This window comes from Agelaius tricolor, unplaced genomic scaffold, assembly GCF_023055355.1.
Source record: "Agelaius tricolor isolate 1412-34295 unplaced genomic scaffold, bAgeTri1.0.p SCAF_1, whole genome shotgun sequence".
In the NCBI taxonomy this organism is placed as follows: Eukaryota; Metazoa; Chordata; class Aves; order Passeriformes; family Icteridae; genus Agelaius; species Agelaius tricolor.
Window position 1 is genome coordinate 13,653,810 of NW_027269261.1, and position 17,810 is coordinate 13,671,619.

Consider the following 17,810-nt stretch of genomic DNA (forward strand, 5'->3'; position numbering starts at 1 on the left):
GAGGCTCCAGAATTAGTTGTATGAACTCAAAGCACCCTTTTCTGGCATCTAGAAGTACACTATCAACCACAATCTTTGATACTTCTTATAACTGTGACATGAGTTTTATTGGGAGGGCATTTGTAACTTCTTAGCCCCGTACTCTCTCAGGTTAAGCCTTCACAAACCAAGACAGCAGGACCAGAGGAGCAGTCCAGCAATAACCTAAAGCAGAATGTATTCAGATGGTGTGGTACACCATCTGAAGAGAGGAATGGAGAGGAATGGAGTTCTTAATGAGAATGACATAGCTGACTCCTGATGAGCTACTGTGACATGCTTTTTTTTCCACAGCATTTTTCTTTTTAGTAGGTGAGTGAATTTTTTTTGCTCCTTGTATTTTCTGTCATGCCAAAACACCTATTTGCAGCGAGATAAAAGGTTGTCAAAAAAGCAGGAACTTGAATTAACAATACTGTGTAGAAGAGCTTTCACTAAAGGGCCAGATGACAGGAATATGAAGAGTGCAAAGTAGTCAGACTCCTCCTCCATGCTCTTCCTCTTTCTCTTCCTCCTTTCCTGAAGGATATTGGTCCACGTCCTGACCATTTTATGTGAAACAGCTGCCAGGTTTCATGCCAGAGGTGACTGCATTTCAGAGACAAGCAAATGTGCTGCTGTACTACTGCCAGATACTGACCTCATGTGCATTAGCCTTGGCTTTTCAAAGTGCTCCATTGGACTTTGGTGGTGCAGCTCCAGCCTGACCCCAGCATAAAAGAGATCTGAGCCCATTCCACTAATTTTTGGCATTGAAAACCATAAAGTGTGTGTCCTGTAACAATGTGTTCACACACTGCCACCCTGCTAACACCCATCTCACACAGGCTGTCTCTCTCTCATAGTCAATTATTTGGACAAGAACTGGTGACTAATAGAAGCAATTTGTAGGAAACATGCTGTTCCCAAGTGACCAGCAGCAAATTGCTAATGACTGACATTAGAATGACCATTCTCCAAAGAGGAATAGTTGAAAGCTCACTGTGCACAGCACTGATCACATTAAGCAACAAAACAACCCCTCCTGATTCTGGCATCTGCCATTTATGCTGGCTACTGCTTGCTTCCTTTCCCTGGTACGTCCATAGGACCAATTACACTGAAATTAAGCAACCCCATTCTATTTGTTGACATAAACATGAAATGTAATGAAAGGTACACTTCACTAATGTGACCTTATAAACTTGATGGACAAAACATTAAAAAATACAAATGCACTATAGGGAGAAACACTGCATTTTTCAGGAGATGGATCATTGGGCTTAATAGATGATTTCCATCACTGAAATTTCTGAGTTGTGATGAATGGAATTTCTTAGTATTTGAGGCAAGAGAGGGGCATGTTTAAACAGACTGGAGAGGGCTGCAGTGTAAAATCTTTGCACTATAAAAAAGGCAGCCTTGGTTTTTATTGCCCCTGTGGGGAGTCTCCTGTGAACCAAACAGCAACTAAATCAAATAAACATTTCTGAATCAACTCCATCTTCTCTTCAGCTTTGGAGAGTTTAAAAAACCCTGTAATTTATTGAATTGCCTTTTATGGTTGTACCTACAGATGTCTTTTGAATTTGATAGTAAAAACATTTAAACTCATAATGTTTCCCAAATCAGCTAAATCCATTATATCACCTGTGCCAGTTACTATATTTGTAGGGTAGTAAACAGTGGCCTTTATTGTTTGCTGTTCATGGGGCTGTACATAAGAACGAGCTTAGTCTGTCTCCAGAGATATACACCTACCTTGCAGGCACCAGAAATATTATACCAGCTTAAATCAGTGCAAGCTTTCCATGCTGTCACTGCCTCCCCTGTTTTGATTTGGTGACGGTAATCTCTATTCGCTGCTGTTCTGATACCCTTCGAGTCAAGGCCCCTTCTCTACTTTTGCTGTTTCTGGAAGAAAAATTAACAAGTGCAGCTTAGGCATGTTATGAACAGTTAGCAAATTTCCACACCTAGGAGGGTATGTGGGCTCAGATATCTGATTTTCTTTGCAAGCAGATGGAGAGGTGAAAATCCTTATGCAGGCTTGTCATATCCTTATCTCAAACCCTCCAGAAAAGTAGGCAAATGGAGGTGAGACGGTGAATTATCCAGACATCAAGTAACTTAGCTCTTCTCACAGGCAGTGAAATTTGCTCAGAAAAACCCAGAAGAGAGGAAAAACCCAGGTGGATGTGGAGCATGGCAGTTTCAGAAAATGAGCTACATGAGGTCTGTTAGGGGAGAGCATGGGTGTGAGGGCAGAGCCATCCCAAGGTGCCCTTGGAGTAAAGGCAGTAGGGGCCCTGAGGATCACATCTGCACTGCTCTCTGGGGCACAGGGCTTTGGGGAATGCAGGTCATGACCTCCCACCTCAGGCATTTAATAGCTCCTTCTCATCTTTCACTTTCTCTCATGCAATCCTTTCCTCTTCCTCTTCTTCCCTTCCTTGAATTTATCATTTAATACCATCTTTGGGGCTAATTTTGCAACTGTTTACATGGTATAGGACATTAGGAAAGCAATTAACACATTCTGATGAGATTTAGGAAGTGGAAATAGCCATGTAAACCACAGATCCATAAGTAGCTTGTGAATCTCAATTTGAAAACCATTTGACGCAAGCACAGCCCAGGCCATTTCTCAACAAGAGCTCCTAGAAAGTCTCTTTATTCAAGCGACTGAGGCTTTTCCAAGGAACAGGAGAACATGAGTTATCTTTCTGCTGTTCTTTGGCAGTTATAGAGAGGCGTGACTGGCTGCCTAATGATATTTTCCATACTGTTTATCTTTTCTTCCCTCTGAGTGCCACATGGTCTATCATTCCCTCAGCTCAGATATGGGCCCCAAGGGGACTGACTTAGTCTGCAAATAAAACACGGAGCTAAGCAATAGTGATTAAAACCCCAAATGTTTTAGGCATACTGCTCTTGTTAGTAACACTGGTTTCAAATGATTTCCCTCCTCACTGTGTCCCCTCTTGGAGACTTGTTATGAGCTCCATGATGCCACTTGTCATCCAGCTGAGCTAACACAAGATGAATGGAGGGGTCCCGCTACAAAGCATATAGCCAAAAAATGTTTTGTAAAGCTAACCCCAGCTATAATAAAAGAAATTCCTTTCTCTTGTGTTCCTATGAAGACCTTAAATTCTTCATGCCATATGTTTCCAGGTCCTGTCAGTGGACGGATAGTAGCTTGTATCATTTTCTGTTTTCTCTTTCTATTTCTCAGGTGCTAATACAAGTTGAAGGACTTGATAATTTTCAATTTCACCCCCTTGCAAAAGGATTTTAATTGTTGTAAGGTCTTTTCCCCCCACTGTGGGCAACTTTCTAGTTTTTCAATCTGTTTTTTCACATGAACTTTCCTTATGTGGCCATGTTTTCAGTTGGCTGCAAGTCCCTTTCCAAGAGCTTTTGAACCTACTTGATGAATTTTGCTCAAATTTGATGGAAGGGCAGAAAGGCAGAATTCTCAGAAACAAACATGCTCTTACAAGATCTGTTAATAAAGACATTATGATAGACAAGTGAGAACTAAATTCATGCCATGACTGAGCAAACATTATTGTTTCTCTTGGCAGCTGGTACTCGCTGGCCCACCTGCACCTACGGCTTCTTGCTTTGCAAGGATGCTGTCCATGGAGTGGGAAGGAGGCAAAATTAATGCAGTGGGGATGGAGATGGGCTGAGTGGCACAGGGAAGCATGTCTGTTGGGAATCAGGCCTTTCTGCTTCCAGCACTCCCCACAGGAATTGTTTTGTGGCTAAATTAAATCTATATTGTTTTATTTCAAACACGTGGAAAGCTTGACTTCAGCATCAAATGGCATTATTTTTGTGGACATAAAGCCAATACCTTAATATTATTTTAACAAAGCCTTCTGAAATGCACATACATTTCCAGTCAGCCGAATTCTTCCTTTTTGCTGAATACTGAACATTCTTTTCTTCCCCTCACTGTTGTCTTTGGCTGTAGAAATTGTACTTTCCACTTTCACAAAAACTGTAGGGGCATTATGAATGCCTATATTTTTCTTGAGCAGACTTTTTGCTTTCTAACAAAATGCCTACACTAACTCACTTCACACAAGTTCAGCTTTCAGTGCCTTTGTGTAAAGCACAAGGTGCTTATCTACTTTGCCTGTGTAGTTGCAACTGAAAATTAAATTTGCCTTTGTATTTTCTGCTAGAGTGCTAGGGTGAATGCTTGAAAAGATGCCATGTCCTTCTTCAGCTGCCTGCATGTCAATGTGATAGACAAAGAGATTTATCTCCAAATGGTACAAAATTGCTCTAGGGTTCTTCAGGAAAACAGGAACACCATTACTCATTATTGTTTGTCTTACCAATTTGTTTTCTCCACAGTTTTAAGTAAAATATCTTAACGAAAAGTTTATATAGCAAGGTGTTGGCATTGAAATGAGTGCTGTATAATGTTTCACATTTTCTAATCAAATTACAAACTTTGATTATCATCTCCTGACAGCACTCTCAGCAAGAAGAAAATGTCATTATTCTTACTATGCCGATAGGAAAGTGAGATGATTTATCCAGGGTCACCCTGCAAGTGGCAGAGAGTGGGCTGCAGTAAGATTCTGGTCTACATTTTGGCGCACGGAGTGCCAAAGCTCCTTACTTAGCTACTTGGAAAATCTTTCTCAGTATTTTATTAACCCATTTTAGCATGTATTTCCTCCATGCAGAGAGCTTCAACCCAAGAGGCAATTAGCCATATGCATTTTTGCCCAGTTTATCAAAAGAGCCATGACTGCCCCTTGGTACAAATGCCAAAAGCCACATGTAGACATGACTGCAGTTTCACCCCTCTCACCTTCCTAGACTACAGCAGTATAAAAATCTGGGGACAGCTTTCCATTTAGCATTACAGGGTTGTACCAGGAATTTTTGCAGATACTGCAGATGCAAACTAACTATTGCAGATGCCAGCTTCAAACTTCTGTTTGCAGTTTTAAGGTTGCCCAGGAGCCTGGCCACAAGTCTATGGCCGACAGCCCACGGCACATGTTATCCTTGGACACATTCTGCTGATGCTATGTCTTTCATGCTAAGTTATTGCTATTTAAAATCTGGCAGTTTGCCTTGCTCTTGTCCTTTTTTTCAGGAGGCACCAGTGAGGATTCATTTCACCTGGCTTTAACTATGTCATCAGCCAGAGTGACCTCAAGGTGAGCCATTTCAGCTCCCCACGTGCTGGGCTGTTTTAGACATCCAGTTTGGGACAGAATGGGTCACTTTTTGGAGCTGCCTAGAGGAGGGAACTCTTGGTGACTAAGTCTGACCAAATGCCTGTTTCCTGGTTAGCACAAGTCAGCTGAGGTGAATCACACAACAAAGAGCCTCCCGACACAAGAGGCAGAGCGCTCCTACACAGAGCTGCCTTTGTCTCTTCAGCTAAAGCATTTCGAAGGATTTGGGATGCTATTGTTAATTTTGCATAAGACCTAGGTCCATTCTGGGTTTGAGATTGCACAAGGTCTTTGGGAAGCCCATTCCAATGCTTGACTGCTCTAATTTTGAAGAATTCCTTCCTATTAACGAATTGGGATTTCTCCTGCTGCATCGTGGCACCAGTGCCTCTCATTTGCGTTCTGTGCATCCCGGAGAAGAATCTGGTGGTAACTTCTCAATTACCTTCTGCCAGTTCTAGACAACAGCTAAGTCCCCCACTTAGCTCCTACTTCTCCAGGCTGAATGAACAAATGAGAGCCCTCAAAAAACGATGACAGCGGAATTTCCAACATTTTTATGACTTTTAGGAAGAGATTCCCCAAAGGCTCATTCCCTATTTTTTTTATTTTATTTCAAGTTTTGACCAAATTGATGACTGATTCTCAAGCCCACAAAGGTACTAAGGCAACAAATCTCACTGGATCATTGGAGGCGTATTGGAAGAGACAATGTTGTCCTCAAAGCTAGCTGCAGTGGGAAAGAAGGATCTCACAGGGGGAATGGCTATGGGGGATATATTCCTAAGTGAATATGGGATCAGGTTTTGCCCTGGCATTTGTCACTTTGCAGGAGTTTTGCAGAGGAACATGTTCATCTATAGATATGGAACTGATGTAGAATCAGAAAGAGCGCCCAGGTTGCTTTGGTCCCCATCCAGCAACCAGGCATGGACTCACTTTGGTTTCACACAAACATAAAACTTTATTTAAAACCTCCTGGAGTTTCCCTTCTTGGGGAAGGGGGTTTCACCAGCTTTGTTTACCTTATAAAAACATACATGTGGAAAGACTGTAAAGAGGTTAATTCCATCAACAGAGCGGTGGCAAAGGCGGTGCAATAAAAACTGAAAATACGGCCCGTTTCGGGGAAAGTTAAGACAAACCATCTCCTCACAGCAGTGGAAAACACGCCACGGTCGTTTTCCACTACTCTCCCCCCGCACAGGCTATTTTATGACGAATTCCGGAGCTAAGCAGCAGTACGGTTTTCCCCTCGGTGCAGCGCTGTGGGGCGGACGAGCCGCTGTGCCTTTTGGGCTCGTGCCCCACAGACCCCGAGCCCCGTCCGCGCGGTCCCTTTAAGGGGGCCCTGCCGCGAGCGCTGCCATGGCAACGGCGTGACCGCCGTGACCGGAAGTGAGCGGGGTCAGAGGCCGCGGGAACATGGCGGCGGCCCTGGCGCCCGTGGGCGGCGGCGGCGGCGCGGCGGCTCCGTGAGCTCCTCCCGCCGCGGCGGCTCCCTGGGCTCCTCCCGCCGCGGCGCTGCCCTGTCCCAGGTGAGGGAGGGGCGGACGGAGGGGAGGCCGGGCCGCGGTGCTGGCGGTGGCAGCGGCGCCGGGGCTCCGCAGCTCCCCAGCTCCCCTGGCCTCGCCGGGTGGTTCTCGCCCGCCGGGCTCTCTCTCAGCCGCCTCCCGTTTGTCCCTAGGCATGGTCGCCGCGCTGTAGGACGGCCGGGAGCCGCGGCGATGGAAGAGAGCGCTTGAGCTTGTCTGCGGAGGCGTTCCATGTGTGTGAGACGTGTACGGTACCCGAAACCTCGGTTTCAGTGCTGCTGCTTTTGTTGCACCTGGAGGAATAAATAACCGGAGGCCTGTTGTTATAATCTCATCTTTAGCGTCTTTCCTTTTAGCTTGTACATACACAGAAGCCAGTTAGGGTTTTTTCCAGCTGTAACTGAGTGGTTTTCCTTGGTTATTGTGCCTGTTGTCACTTTTCCCGTTAGTATTGGCGTGTGTGCTGCCGCCTGGGTTGGATGTGCCCTCTGGCAAAGCTAAACTTTGACCTGAATGGTCTTTTGTGCAGTGAATGCAGGGTGAGTGCTGCAACAAGGCTCGTGGCTTTGCACAACCGGGCTGTTCAGCACATAGCTGTGGCTGCAAGAAGCTGCACACTAAAAATAAACGCTGGAGTTTTAAACTGGGCGTCCAGCTTTACACTGGTGCTTGTGTGTATTCATTGCAATGCAGTTCTTGGTCACTGGGCTTCTTTAATCTCTACTTCTGTTAGTGTGTGGAGTGGGCTACACTAATGGGTAGTGTATTTTACTTACTGATTGAAAACATCACCATATCTCACTTACTTCATAGCAGCTGGGTGTTCTGTCCAACAGCCCAGCCACTGCTTTTGGACATTTCAGTTGTAGATAGTATGGTAACCTTCTAATGTTTCTCAAGCATGAGCTTATTCTAACACTGTAAACCAGAGATGAATAGATGGGTCCCCCTCCATCCTGCTTCTTACTTAACAAATGGGGAAACTAGGATTAAAAAAAAAAAGTCAAAATATGTCTTAAATTGAGCACAGAAATCTAAAATGAGTTGGTTGACTTTGCAATCATGTTTTACAGTATTATCTCATAGTCTGAATGCAGAGCTGTACCTCAGCACATCAAGGTAGCCTTTACCAGTGTGAATTCATAGTTTGGTCAGTGTGTGGGCTGCAGCTGAAGAGTGTGGTCTCACTCCTTTCCATGGCTGGCCATGGGTTCTTGTTACTCTCTTTGTAGTGGATTTAGTGGTTGGATGATTTCAGGGACAGCTGATCTAAGAGTTTTATGGGGATGGAAGTTATTCCAGTGAGTGCTTGCTCTGATATGAATGAAAGCTGTTTCTCCTTCTGCACTAATGTAACCCAGCTGTGGGTCAACCATAATGTGAAACTGTACCTCGAGAAACCAAATCTCAAAGTGGTCATTCAGAAAATCAGAACTACACCTCAAACTTCTGAAAAGTTTCAGTTTTAAAAAAAAAAAAGTCAGCCATGTGTAGGGAATATATGGTAAAACTGAACAGAGTATAAGCCTGTGAAGGAGCTTTCTCATCTTCCAAGGGTTTTTTCTCCATTCACTGCTTGCCAAAGTGTTTCTGTGCTGAAAGAGGGAAGTCACTTACAAACCTTTATTTAGACCTCACATGGTCCAACATGTGTACTCAGTGAGGCAGAATCTTGAAGGAAAGATAATTTTGTACCCTACTGTGAAAACCAGACTGAGATTGTGCAGGGAAACCTTGATTCTGGTATGGTCCAGCTCCTCAGTCTCAATGAGTTTCGCCTTCTTGGCGTTGTCTACCCCTGCCCTCCCCACAAACGCAATCTGGAAGGAAGATTGGAAGTGGAGTAAGGTGTCATCTTCACGCCCACCTGGGGTTTTAGCAATGTTAGGATTTGCTGGATCACATAACCCTTTCTCCAGTTGCTCATGTAGGAAACTCTCACGTGTTTCATCTGTTCCTGCAGACTATCTACTCCTTTAGCAGCGATTTTTAGTAAAGCCACATTTTTAATCCCTAGGTTCTTAATGTGAACTGCCATAGGTGCAAATCCTCTTGTCCTTCTGCTGGCTTTCTACCTGATTCTGTCTAAGAGTTTTCCCCATAGAGTTTATTTCTCTTAATTTTTGTTTGGACAGTCTCATGTATGTCTTTTCTTTCTTGTCACTTGTCCCATCCTTCAGTGTGCTGCTACCCCTCACTCCTCCCAACTTTGTCTCAATTTATGCTTTCTTCCTACCTCATGATTATTTACAAATAATTGTGTTTTCCTCTGTCCTTCTTTCCTTATTTCATTCTCCTCTTCTCCACTTACAGTCTTGTTGAAGGCTGTCCCTTCCTTGTTCCCTTGTTTCTTCAGGTCCTGGTGCTGGGAGCACACAGACACGAGGCACTGAGCTCCACAGTCTGGTTTAATGTTTTCTTGGCACTGGCCTGAGGAGAGCTGGATTGTTTGTGTCGTGTGTGTGGTGCTTGGTCAGCACTTAGGGCTAAGAGAGGGGGAGATGGAACCTTTGGAGAGTTGAATTTTTGGAACGGGTCCCTGCTGACTGTGGGCAAAAGCTCACAGTTTGATTTTACTGTTTGTTGCCTTGGCCTAACAAGTAAATTGCTCCTGAAAGACAATTCTGCATTGTGAATTGTCCAATTTTTTGCTATAGCAGGGCACAGTGAGATATGATAGAGCTATGATAGCAGAATTCTTCAAACATACCCAAAATGTCTCTTCATTTTCCTAATTTTTTTTTTCTCTTAGCTGAGCTAGTTTACTTGTGAACTTGCCCTTATTTCGATACAATAAATATAATTTACCTAATTACATTTGTTTGTATTAGAGTTCTTGAATGCTTAGGGGTTAAAAACTGGGAGAGTCTTTACTTGCCAATGCAAAATTAGTAGCTTTGCACGCTATCTTTTCATGAGTTTGAGGACATTAATTTGCCTTTAATCTGATAATAGGCTTAAGGTGGTTTCCCCTTAGGAACAGAACTGCTTTTTTCCACCCTGCTTTTCCAAGATTTTGCATGTGTGATCCTAAAACTCCCCTGACTCTTGAGGAGCTTGTTTCAGGCATCCTTTGGTGTAAAACCTGCTATTGATGTTATTTTAGGTATCAAGGGAGCAGGTATTGCTGTCATTCCAGTGTTTCTGAAAGATATTTCTTAATTTCGGGTGCTATTTCATTGAGCTTACCATGGTTTTATTGTTTTTAAGGCATCCAGCATCTCTTACTGTTGAGAGAAATTGATCTCTATTTGCTCTTCTCCTTTGATGGCAGCTCCAGAGGTGCCATGAAGGCTAAATGAAGAGTTCCTCATGAGTCTGTATGAAGCAGTTATGTGGATCAACTCACACTGCTGGTAGAAAGAGAATTAATTTTTACTGAAAAGTTTCTCTGGTCCTTTATAAAATTACTCTTTGAATGGTGGTGGTCCTGTGAACTGCTGTGTCCCCAGACATGCTCCTCACAGTTCCTGTGTGTTTTTATCTATAAATGACGGATTGTTTTGTACTCCTTTCACCAAATCAGTGAAACAACAGACTGGGCTGAAGTCAGAAGAGTCAAAAGATAACTGAACACTCAGGCTTTCAAAGGAGACCCAGAAATAGAACACAACCAAGTCATTTTTCTTCTTAAATCAAAGCCAGACTATAAAAGACAGTGCAGGTACTGACAAGTACATGCCATCATGATTTTTAAACAAGAATGGGGTTACTTTGAATTTCTTACAATCCTGCTAATTGCATCAAACTGTTCATGATTGTTGCAGATCAAGATTTAACTTACTTTTCAAAGTAACTGGAATTTACAATGGTTATACATGAAATGGACAAATAGATCTGGGGTGAGCATGTTGTTATGTTTAATTTTTATCTCCTTTTAACTTTTGCATGGTCAGGTATGATAATGATCCCATGAAGATATGAATGTTAATTTTTTGAAGTAACAGAACATATGTTCTATGACCCTTTGCATTTGAAGACCCTCTCTGGTGTTTGAAGGTAAAAATGTTGCTGTCTTGCTACACATGAGAGCTTGGGTGAAATGCTTCCTGATGCAGTTTTAATGGGGATAAAATGGCTGAGGACCCTCTGTTCAGCTTGAGCAGCTCTTGGAGAGACAGAGGCAACAGAGAGAGATTCCTTTTTTTTTTTCTTCTCCTCAGAGAAAATTCTTGAAGTAATTAATTCCACATCACTTGGTAATTCTGCTTTAAGATTTCATTATGGTTACTCCTATCTAGTGTTGGTATTGATGTTTAACATTGATTTCCTCAGTCTTCACACAAACAGTCTGCATTTGTTCAGATGGAGTATTAGCATTGTGTTTGAATTCAGAAGATAATTGTATATCTTGCAAATTACCCGATGGCTGTTTCATATTGAAACATTTAGAAATCCATTTCAGTTTCTCATAATTATAATGTTTTAGTCAGACAGCCATCTAAACTTAGGACTGCACTTTGGCAGTGATATGCTTGTTTTTCTAAAATGAGCACAGTTTTTGTGGTTAAATTTTCCTTTCATTTAAGTATAGATTTTAATCAGTGTAGGCCAAACTTTTCCAACCATCTTTAAAATTAGCTCAAGCCATATTTTAAAGAGTATGTTCTCCTAATGGGATTTGACTTACATAGAAAAATGTATGCAGAAATTAATGTTTTTAAGCTGATTAATGTTTTTGAACTGTTTTTACAACAGCCTCAAATAGGATACTAGTAGTCTCTCTGTAATAAATACCACTGAAAGCACTTCACGCTGTATTTCTGAAATTTGAAAGGTAGCTGTTCAGAAAGAAACTGTAAATTCCATTCATTGAACAGCTAAATTACAACATCAAAACACAGTAAAATGCCTCTGTTTTTCCAGACTTCTCTGCAAGCAGTGTGTGAAGTTTTGGAGATTACTGAAGTTTTCATTGGTTGTCTTGTGTGTCCTTGGGCAGGTTATAGTTAGCATTTTCATTTGGTGAGTTAAAGCTGTAAACAGATGTCCAGCAAGTGTACAGCTCTGGCTAGATGATATTCAGCATTTTATGTATTCCCATGCAGAAGTGGGAAGGAATTTGAATTGCATCTATCAGGTGACTATTACGACCTTCTGAGTTGCTGCTAAAGCTTTGCTTGTTTCAGTTTCTAGAAAAGTGCTAGAAAAACCCTCAAATAAAAAGACCCCAAGAACTGTTACCAATCTTGTATCACTGTTTTATACCCAAATGCAGAAAAAAAGGTCTTGGCTATACTGAGAGTTTTCCAGTTGGCAGTGTTCAGAGATCAAGGGAGTCAATCTGTCAGCAGACTTCTCTTCAGATAGACCATTTCTTCTGATCTACACAGGTAGAGTAAATTCCTTTCCCTAAGTGTGAGGAGAAATGTAAGAGAATGATGAGTCCTCTGGATTTCCATTTTGTGTTTTTATATGAGATGTGGTGGTTAGCTTTGATAAACTCTTTCTCCAGTGAAAATAATGTCAAAAAATTCTGTCCTAGTTTGGACATGGAATTGTGACAAAGCTCATTCGGTTTTTTTAGATGCTTTATTTTATTATTCAGATGCTAGAAGGACTAGATCCTTCTGGTTTTTAATACCTACAGTAATCAGGCATTTGTTCAGCTGAACAATTCCCTTTGTTTTCAAGATCATGTTTGTGATCTGCTTGAGTGTAAAGAGCATTGGTTTTGAAAAAGCAGATAGTACTTTAGCAAGAATAAAACATAATAAATTTAATAATGACTGGTAAAGCTTTTTTTTTTCTTCTAATATTTGCTGCTTGTGCTATTACCTTTAAGAAATTTATATGATGAAGCACTTTTAATTTCAGTGAATGATTTTTTCTCATAAACTTGACTAACTCTTCACCAGAATTCTTGTGGTACAGTGGGAATTTCTTAAGCATTCTGTTCACTGAAAAGCAGTTACATGTTTTGTCCTCATTGAGAAACAACTTTTAACTGTTCTGGTATGATAAGCCAGGAGACAGTGATGACCACATGCTGATCCATGGAAGATATAACTGTTCAAAGTGAGCCAAGCTGCAGATGAGCTTTCAGGCTGGTCAGAACTTGGAGCTTGTTTCTGGTTCTGCTGGGTAAGTTTTTGAGATTGTGTATCAACATGGGGGCCCTGTGATCCAGGAGGTCATTGCTTGGTTCTTTAACAAAGCCAAGGAAAACTGCAAAAGATTTCTCAAAGAGCAAAACAAGTAAAAGAAATTCTTACCTGTTAAGTCTCTGTTGGGAACCAGTTCATTTTTTTTTTTAACACTTCACTCATGGAAATCCTCTTTGCTTGAAGAGCCCAACATTTTAGAAAGTGTGAGGTAATACACTCATGCCAAGGTTATCTAGACAACCTGTAGTCTGGTAAGGTAAGGCAAATAATTTCCTTTCAACCTCCTAAACAGACAGTAGCTTTCTTCTGGTCCTCCCTCTTCAGTGTGAAAACACCACTAATCTGTCAATTTACCTAGTGAATTCCTTTAAAAAGAAAACAGTTTTAGCAATTTCTTTTAGGATCTCTTGCCCAGGTTAATAGATTTGTCCTTGGGACAAGCAAAAAGGATGGCTTGCCAGTCAGCTATTTATCTGTAATTCATCATCAGATAGTGGAGTTCCCAGTTAATGCCCTGGGAATTGGCATGCACTTCACATTTGGAAAGGGGGTGTTTGGTTTGTTTGAATCTCTCTTAAATAATTACAGACTGTCTAGGAAGATGGAATGTAGTGTTCTGGTTATGTTTGATCTTTCTAAACTTTGGTGATAGACTGTTTGAGGAAAGGATTGGTTTTGCTGCATTTTGTGCTGCCTCCATGAGATGGATTTTGCACTAGAGTTTCCTTAAAAAAATACTCGTGTCTCAATATGATTTACAGTAAATGTTTTGCAGACTCATCTATTTCTAACCATTGGAAGTGACAAAGGGTGTGTCTCTCCCAAAATTATGGCTTTGCTCAGAGAAGTGTGTTCTTTTATTAGGAACATCAGGTTTAAATTTTCTCTTGAATACCAAGTTTGAAATGAAATCCTTATAGTTATCTGCTATTTTGAGTGCCTGCATGGGTCTACCATTCATTACAGAATGAATACTTCATTAATTTGTCATAAATTATTCTATCTTGAGATGCCAATTTCCACAATTTACTTACATTTTAATAGAAAATTTTAGAAATTATTATTTTATCTCATAGAGTGTTTTTACTTATGTTACAATAAAGGTAGGCATTGTATGTATTGTATCTCAGTCTTGCTATGAAGAAAGAATCTTGGTCTTTTTGGTAAATATTGAGAAGCATTTAGTTCTGCACCTCTCTTGGATGCTGTGTTAGATGTTGAACAGTGTCAACTCCACTCAGCAATAAAAAACCCCACACTTTCAAACAATACTTGAATTGAACAGCACATCTCATTTAGACTATGACAGTGGGTAAAAGAGCTGCATGTTTATCTTGTCTGCCACCTTAATAGTTTTTGAAAGACAAATGCCTGCTAAGTTGTCAGAGGTCAAACAGCTATTTTTTTGTGTGTGTTCTAATTACAGCAGCCATCAAAGGACCTTGAGAGATGACTGACCTGCAAAATTGAGACAATGGCTCTGTAGTTATGAAAGTAGGGAAATTAAGTTTAGGCAGAAGCAAATGTGCCTGAAGTGGTCACAACAGGGATATTGCTAAAATGATTCTTGATATCACAGGAATACATATTCTGTCTAAAGGGAAAAATAGCTGAAATGATGTGGGTTTTGTTGAAGTAATTGTGGTAGGCTGGTCTACTGAAGAACGAATATGATGTGTTACACAGCACTCCTGTACTTCTCTTTGAAAACATACTAATAGCAACTATTTTTAATTGGAATGAACCTTATGAAAAGCTTAGAGGATTTAGTAAAGTTTTCCTTTCAGTCACATGTTAGCTGGATTTTCTGATAGTCTGCCTTCTCTCTGTGTCTTTGCAGCTTGGCAGACTTTCACCTTCCTGCAACAGCATGGGGCCCCTGGAATGGCTGTAGGAAATCCCTCCTCTTTTTAAAGGGAAGCTGTCAGTTATTCCCATGTTCCTTCAGGTCCTTGTTCATTTAACATGTCGTCAGTGGCAAATAGAGGTGCCAAATACAGTTGTTCTTTCTTTTTTAACCTTATGGAAGGCATCCATAAAACTCTTTCAGGCAAACTGGCACTGCACGTATGTCCCAAGCTTTGTTATCATGGGCTCTGGGCATTCAGCTTGCCTTCAGAACTGAAGGTAGCATTGCTGTGAGCAGAAAGCTAAAATGAGTTTGCATACTAGAAAGAAAGATTATATTCCCAGTCTCCATGATCTCTCACTGTGTATTGAAGTACAAAAGTCGTTGGAAAAGGTATATTTAGGACAGGGTTTTGTAAAGTTCAGAAATACATAATATCTTCATAAATATAAAATAGGCAAGCCTTCAAATTTTGGAAACTAACTGGTAGTTTTGGATTTCAGTGCAAGATATTCTCTATGAACACAGTATTAACACAGATGATAATGTTTACTAGAAGTCTCACAAAATGGCATGTTGGCTAAGAGATGCCCAAAAATGGAAAGTAGCAAAATATTACTGTAAATATAGTTCCACAGGCGGCAGAATATTTTAGAATAAAAATTTTTGGCTGTACAGAAAATTATTTGATCTGTTAGAAAAGTAATATTTTAATGAATGCTTATAGTGTAACAAGAGGAAAAAGAAATTATCAACAGGTATTTCTTTATCACCTAAAGACTGCTCTTACTGCTATTGCCCTCCAGCCATTTAGCCAAAAGTTTACAACCTTTATAGGGAGTGTATATTACAAGCTGCAAACCCAATACATTTGGCCTGAGTATCCTGCAAAGATATTTCCTGCAAATTCCATTTCCCCACGATTTTTACTTGTGGAACCTTAGTTCTTCTGCATCCAGCTGATACAAGTCTCCCTCTTAAGAACTTGTGTTTTGTTGTTAATATGGAGGAGTGGCTCATCCTTAGGAGCCACATCTACTTCTGTGAGACCTCAGTGTCTGTCCTCCTTCTCAGAAAGATTATGGTGTGCTTTTCTGCTGATTTCAGGGTTTTGATTGATTTTGGAGGGAAGGTATAAGAACTTTCCTTTCTGGTTTGGGAGGTATTTGTTACAGAATTACCAGTCTGTTGTTCTTGAAAACAGTCACCCAGTTAACATCTCTCTCCTAAGCTGAACCTTACTGAGATCTGTCAGATTTCACCAGACGAGGGACTGAGGAGTAGAACATAAAAGAGAAGTTAATGTTGGAGTGGGATCTGGAGAGAAGCAGTGTTGTGGGCAAGTATTTTTCCATTTTCCAAATGTTAAGCTTCAACCATGTTAATAATATTTCTACAAAAATATTACTCGGCTAATTTAAAGCAAAACTCTAGAACGCTTATATCCCACATGGCATGAAACATTCCTGTTTTTTTTTCCTTGGTGTATGAACTTCTTACACAGAAAGGAAATGAATTTTAGAAAGAATGTTATACATAAACCATTTGAGACAGTCTCTGTTAAGGAAATACCATCTGTCAAGAAAGATGCAGCCAATGTTGAGTTATATTAAAAACATTGTAAAGGAAACATTTCTCAAGGAAAAGTGGTTTAATTAAAACATTTTAACTGTTTTTGTTCTGGAAAAAGCTTAGGAAATGTCTATATAAGCATTCTAAATGCAATCATAATAAAGGGTCAATTAATTTTTTCAGAAGGAAGTTAGCTTGGATAAGTTGTTCCTTAATGTAGAATAAAGAAATTTTCTGACTACAATGTAACTAGTAGGAAAAAAGAAAAAGAAAATACTTAGAATCATTACTTTATTACCTTCAAATTCTATAGTTTGATTGATGTAATTGATTTTTCTTGATGGGCAGAATTTATTTCAAAGGGAAAATAGGTTACATTTTAGGATTTTCATATTAATGTTTTTATTTGAAAATCAGTTCTTTTATGAGCATTTAATAGCACTAGAAGACATTATTTTGCCTCTGTGGAGGAAAATAGTGAAGTACTCATAAAAAGGTACCTAGATTAGGCATAAGAAACATTAAATATGATAGGATTTGCTCTTTCTTTAACTCAGTTTAGTCTGCTGGTTTAAGGAATTGTACACTGACTATACAGATTTAAACTAATGGCTTGAAATGAAAGCTTTTGCTTTAATTAGCACTTTGCTCTTCCATCCATTAACTTGTTGGTAATACCAGACCTACCCTGAAACATAACAAATACAGAAACAGTTATGTCTGATCCTTTTCTAGCTCCAGTTGGTTTTTCTGGTTTTTTTTTTTTTTTGGTTTTTTTTTTTTTTTTTTTGGTTTGGTTTGGTTTGGTTTTGGGTTTTTTTTGGTTTTTTAATTTAGTGAAAGAATTTGAAGGGAATGCTTGGAAGTTATGGGTTTTGGCCAACTTAAATGCTGAGGTTTTGATTTTTAGGAAAGCGTGCATATCGTACATGGGAATGTTGGGTCTTCCTCTGTTTAAGACATCCTACCTTGTCATTGGAGTGTTTTCCTTTCCTTTGTTCCTTGGAAATAATAAAATGACATTTCTTAAGTTACACGATTGCTATTAGAGATGAGCAGCTGTTACTCTCCCAGATTCTCTTCACAGTAGGCTCATGATCTTAGACTTCATTAAAATACCAACAGAAACATAAGTGACAAGTGATATATGGGCTAAGTTTTTTAATGTCACCCACATCTCCTTATTTGAATTGACAGGATGTACTTTCATTAACACGTTTTTTCCCCATTAAAAACTTGCTGTTTACCATGGCTTTTGGGAATGCCTTAGATTTAAAGAATGTGGTCTGTAGAACACATTTTACTTGTTGCATGTGCCTGATGTTGTATCCTGAACTGAATAAAGGGTTGGAGATGATCATCTGAAGGTTTCTGTAGTTAAATGTCACTGAAGACCTGGATTTTACTTTTTGCTTAAGAAGCAACATATGTAACATTATTAACAGTAACCACTTGAGATCCTTGTATTTGAATAGTAAGGTTCCAAATTGGACATCTATAAAATAAAGAATGC

At 40.2% G+C, this 17,810-nt stretch overlaps 1 protein-coding gene across 10 annotated transcripts in view; it reads left to right on the forward strand.

Annotated features, from left to right (window-relative positions):
- Positions 1-6,613: 6,613 nt before the first annotated feature.
- LCLAT1 (lysocardiolipin acyltransferase 1) overlaps positions 6,614-17,810 on the forward strand; it is a 112,055-nt gene continuing 100,858 nt past the window's right edge. For 4 of the 10 annotated variants that reach the window (XM_071423688.1, XM_071423631.1, XM_071423664.1 and 1 more), the window contains exons 1-2: positions 6,614-6,772; positions 6,922-7,015. The gene's annotated coding sequence lies outside the window, so the exon portion shown is untranslated. Of the gene's footprint in view, positions 6,773-6,921; positions 7,016-12,734; positions 12,854-14,302; positions 16,069-17,810 lie in introns of those variants that run through there. The other 6 variants (XM_071423648.1, XM_071423672.1, XM_071423705.1 and 3 more) reach the window with 3 other exon arrangements.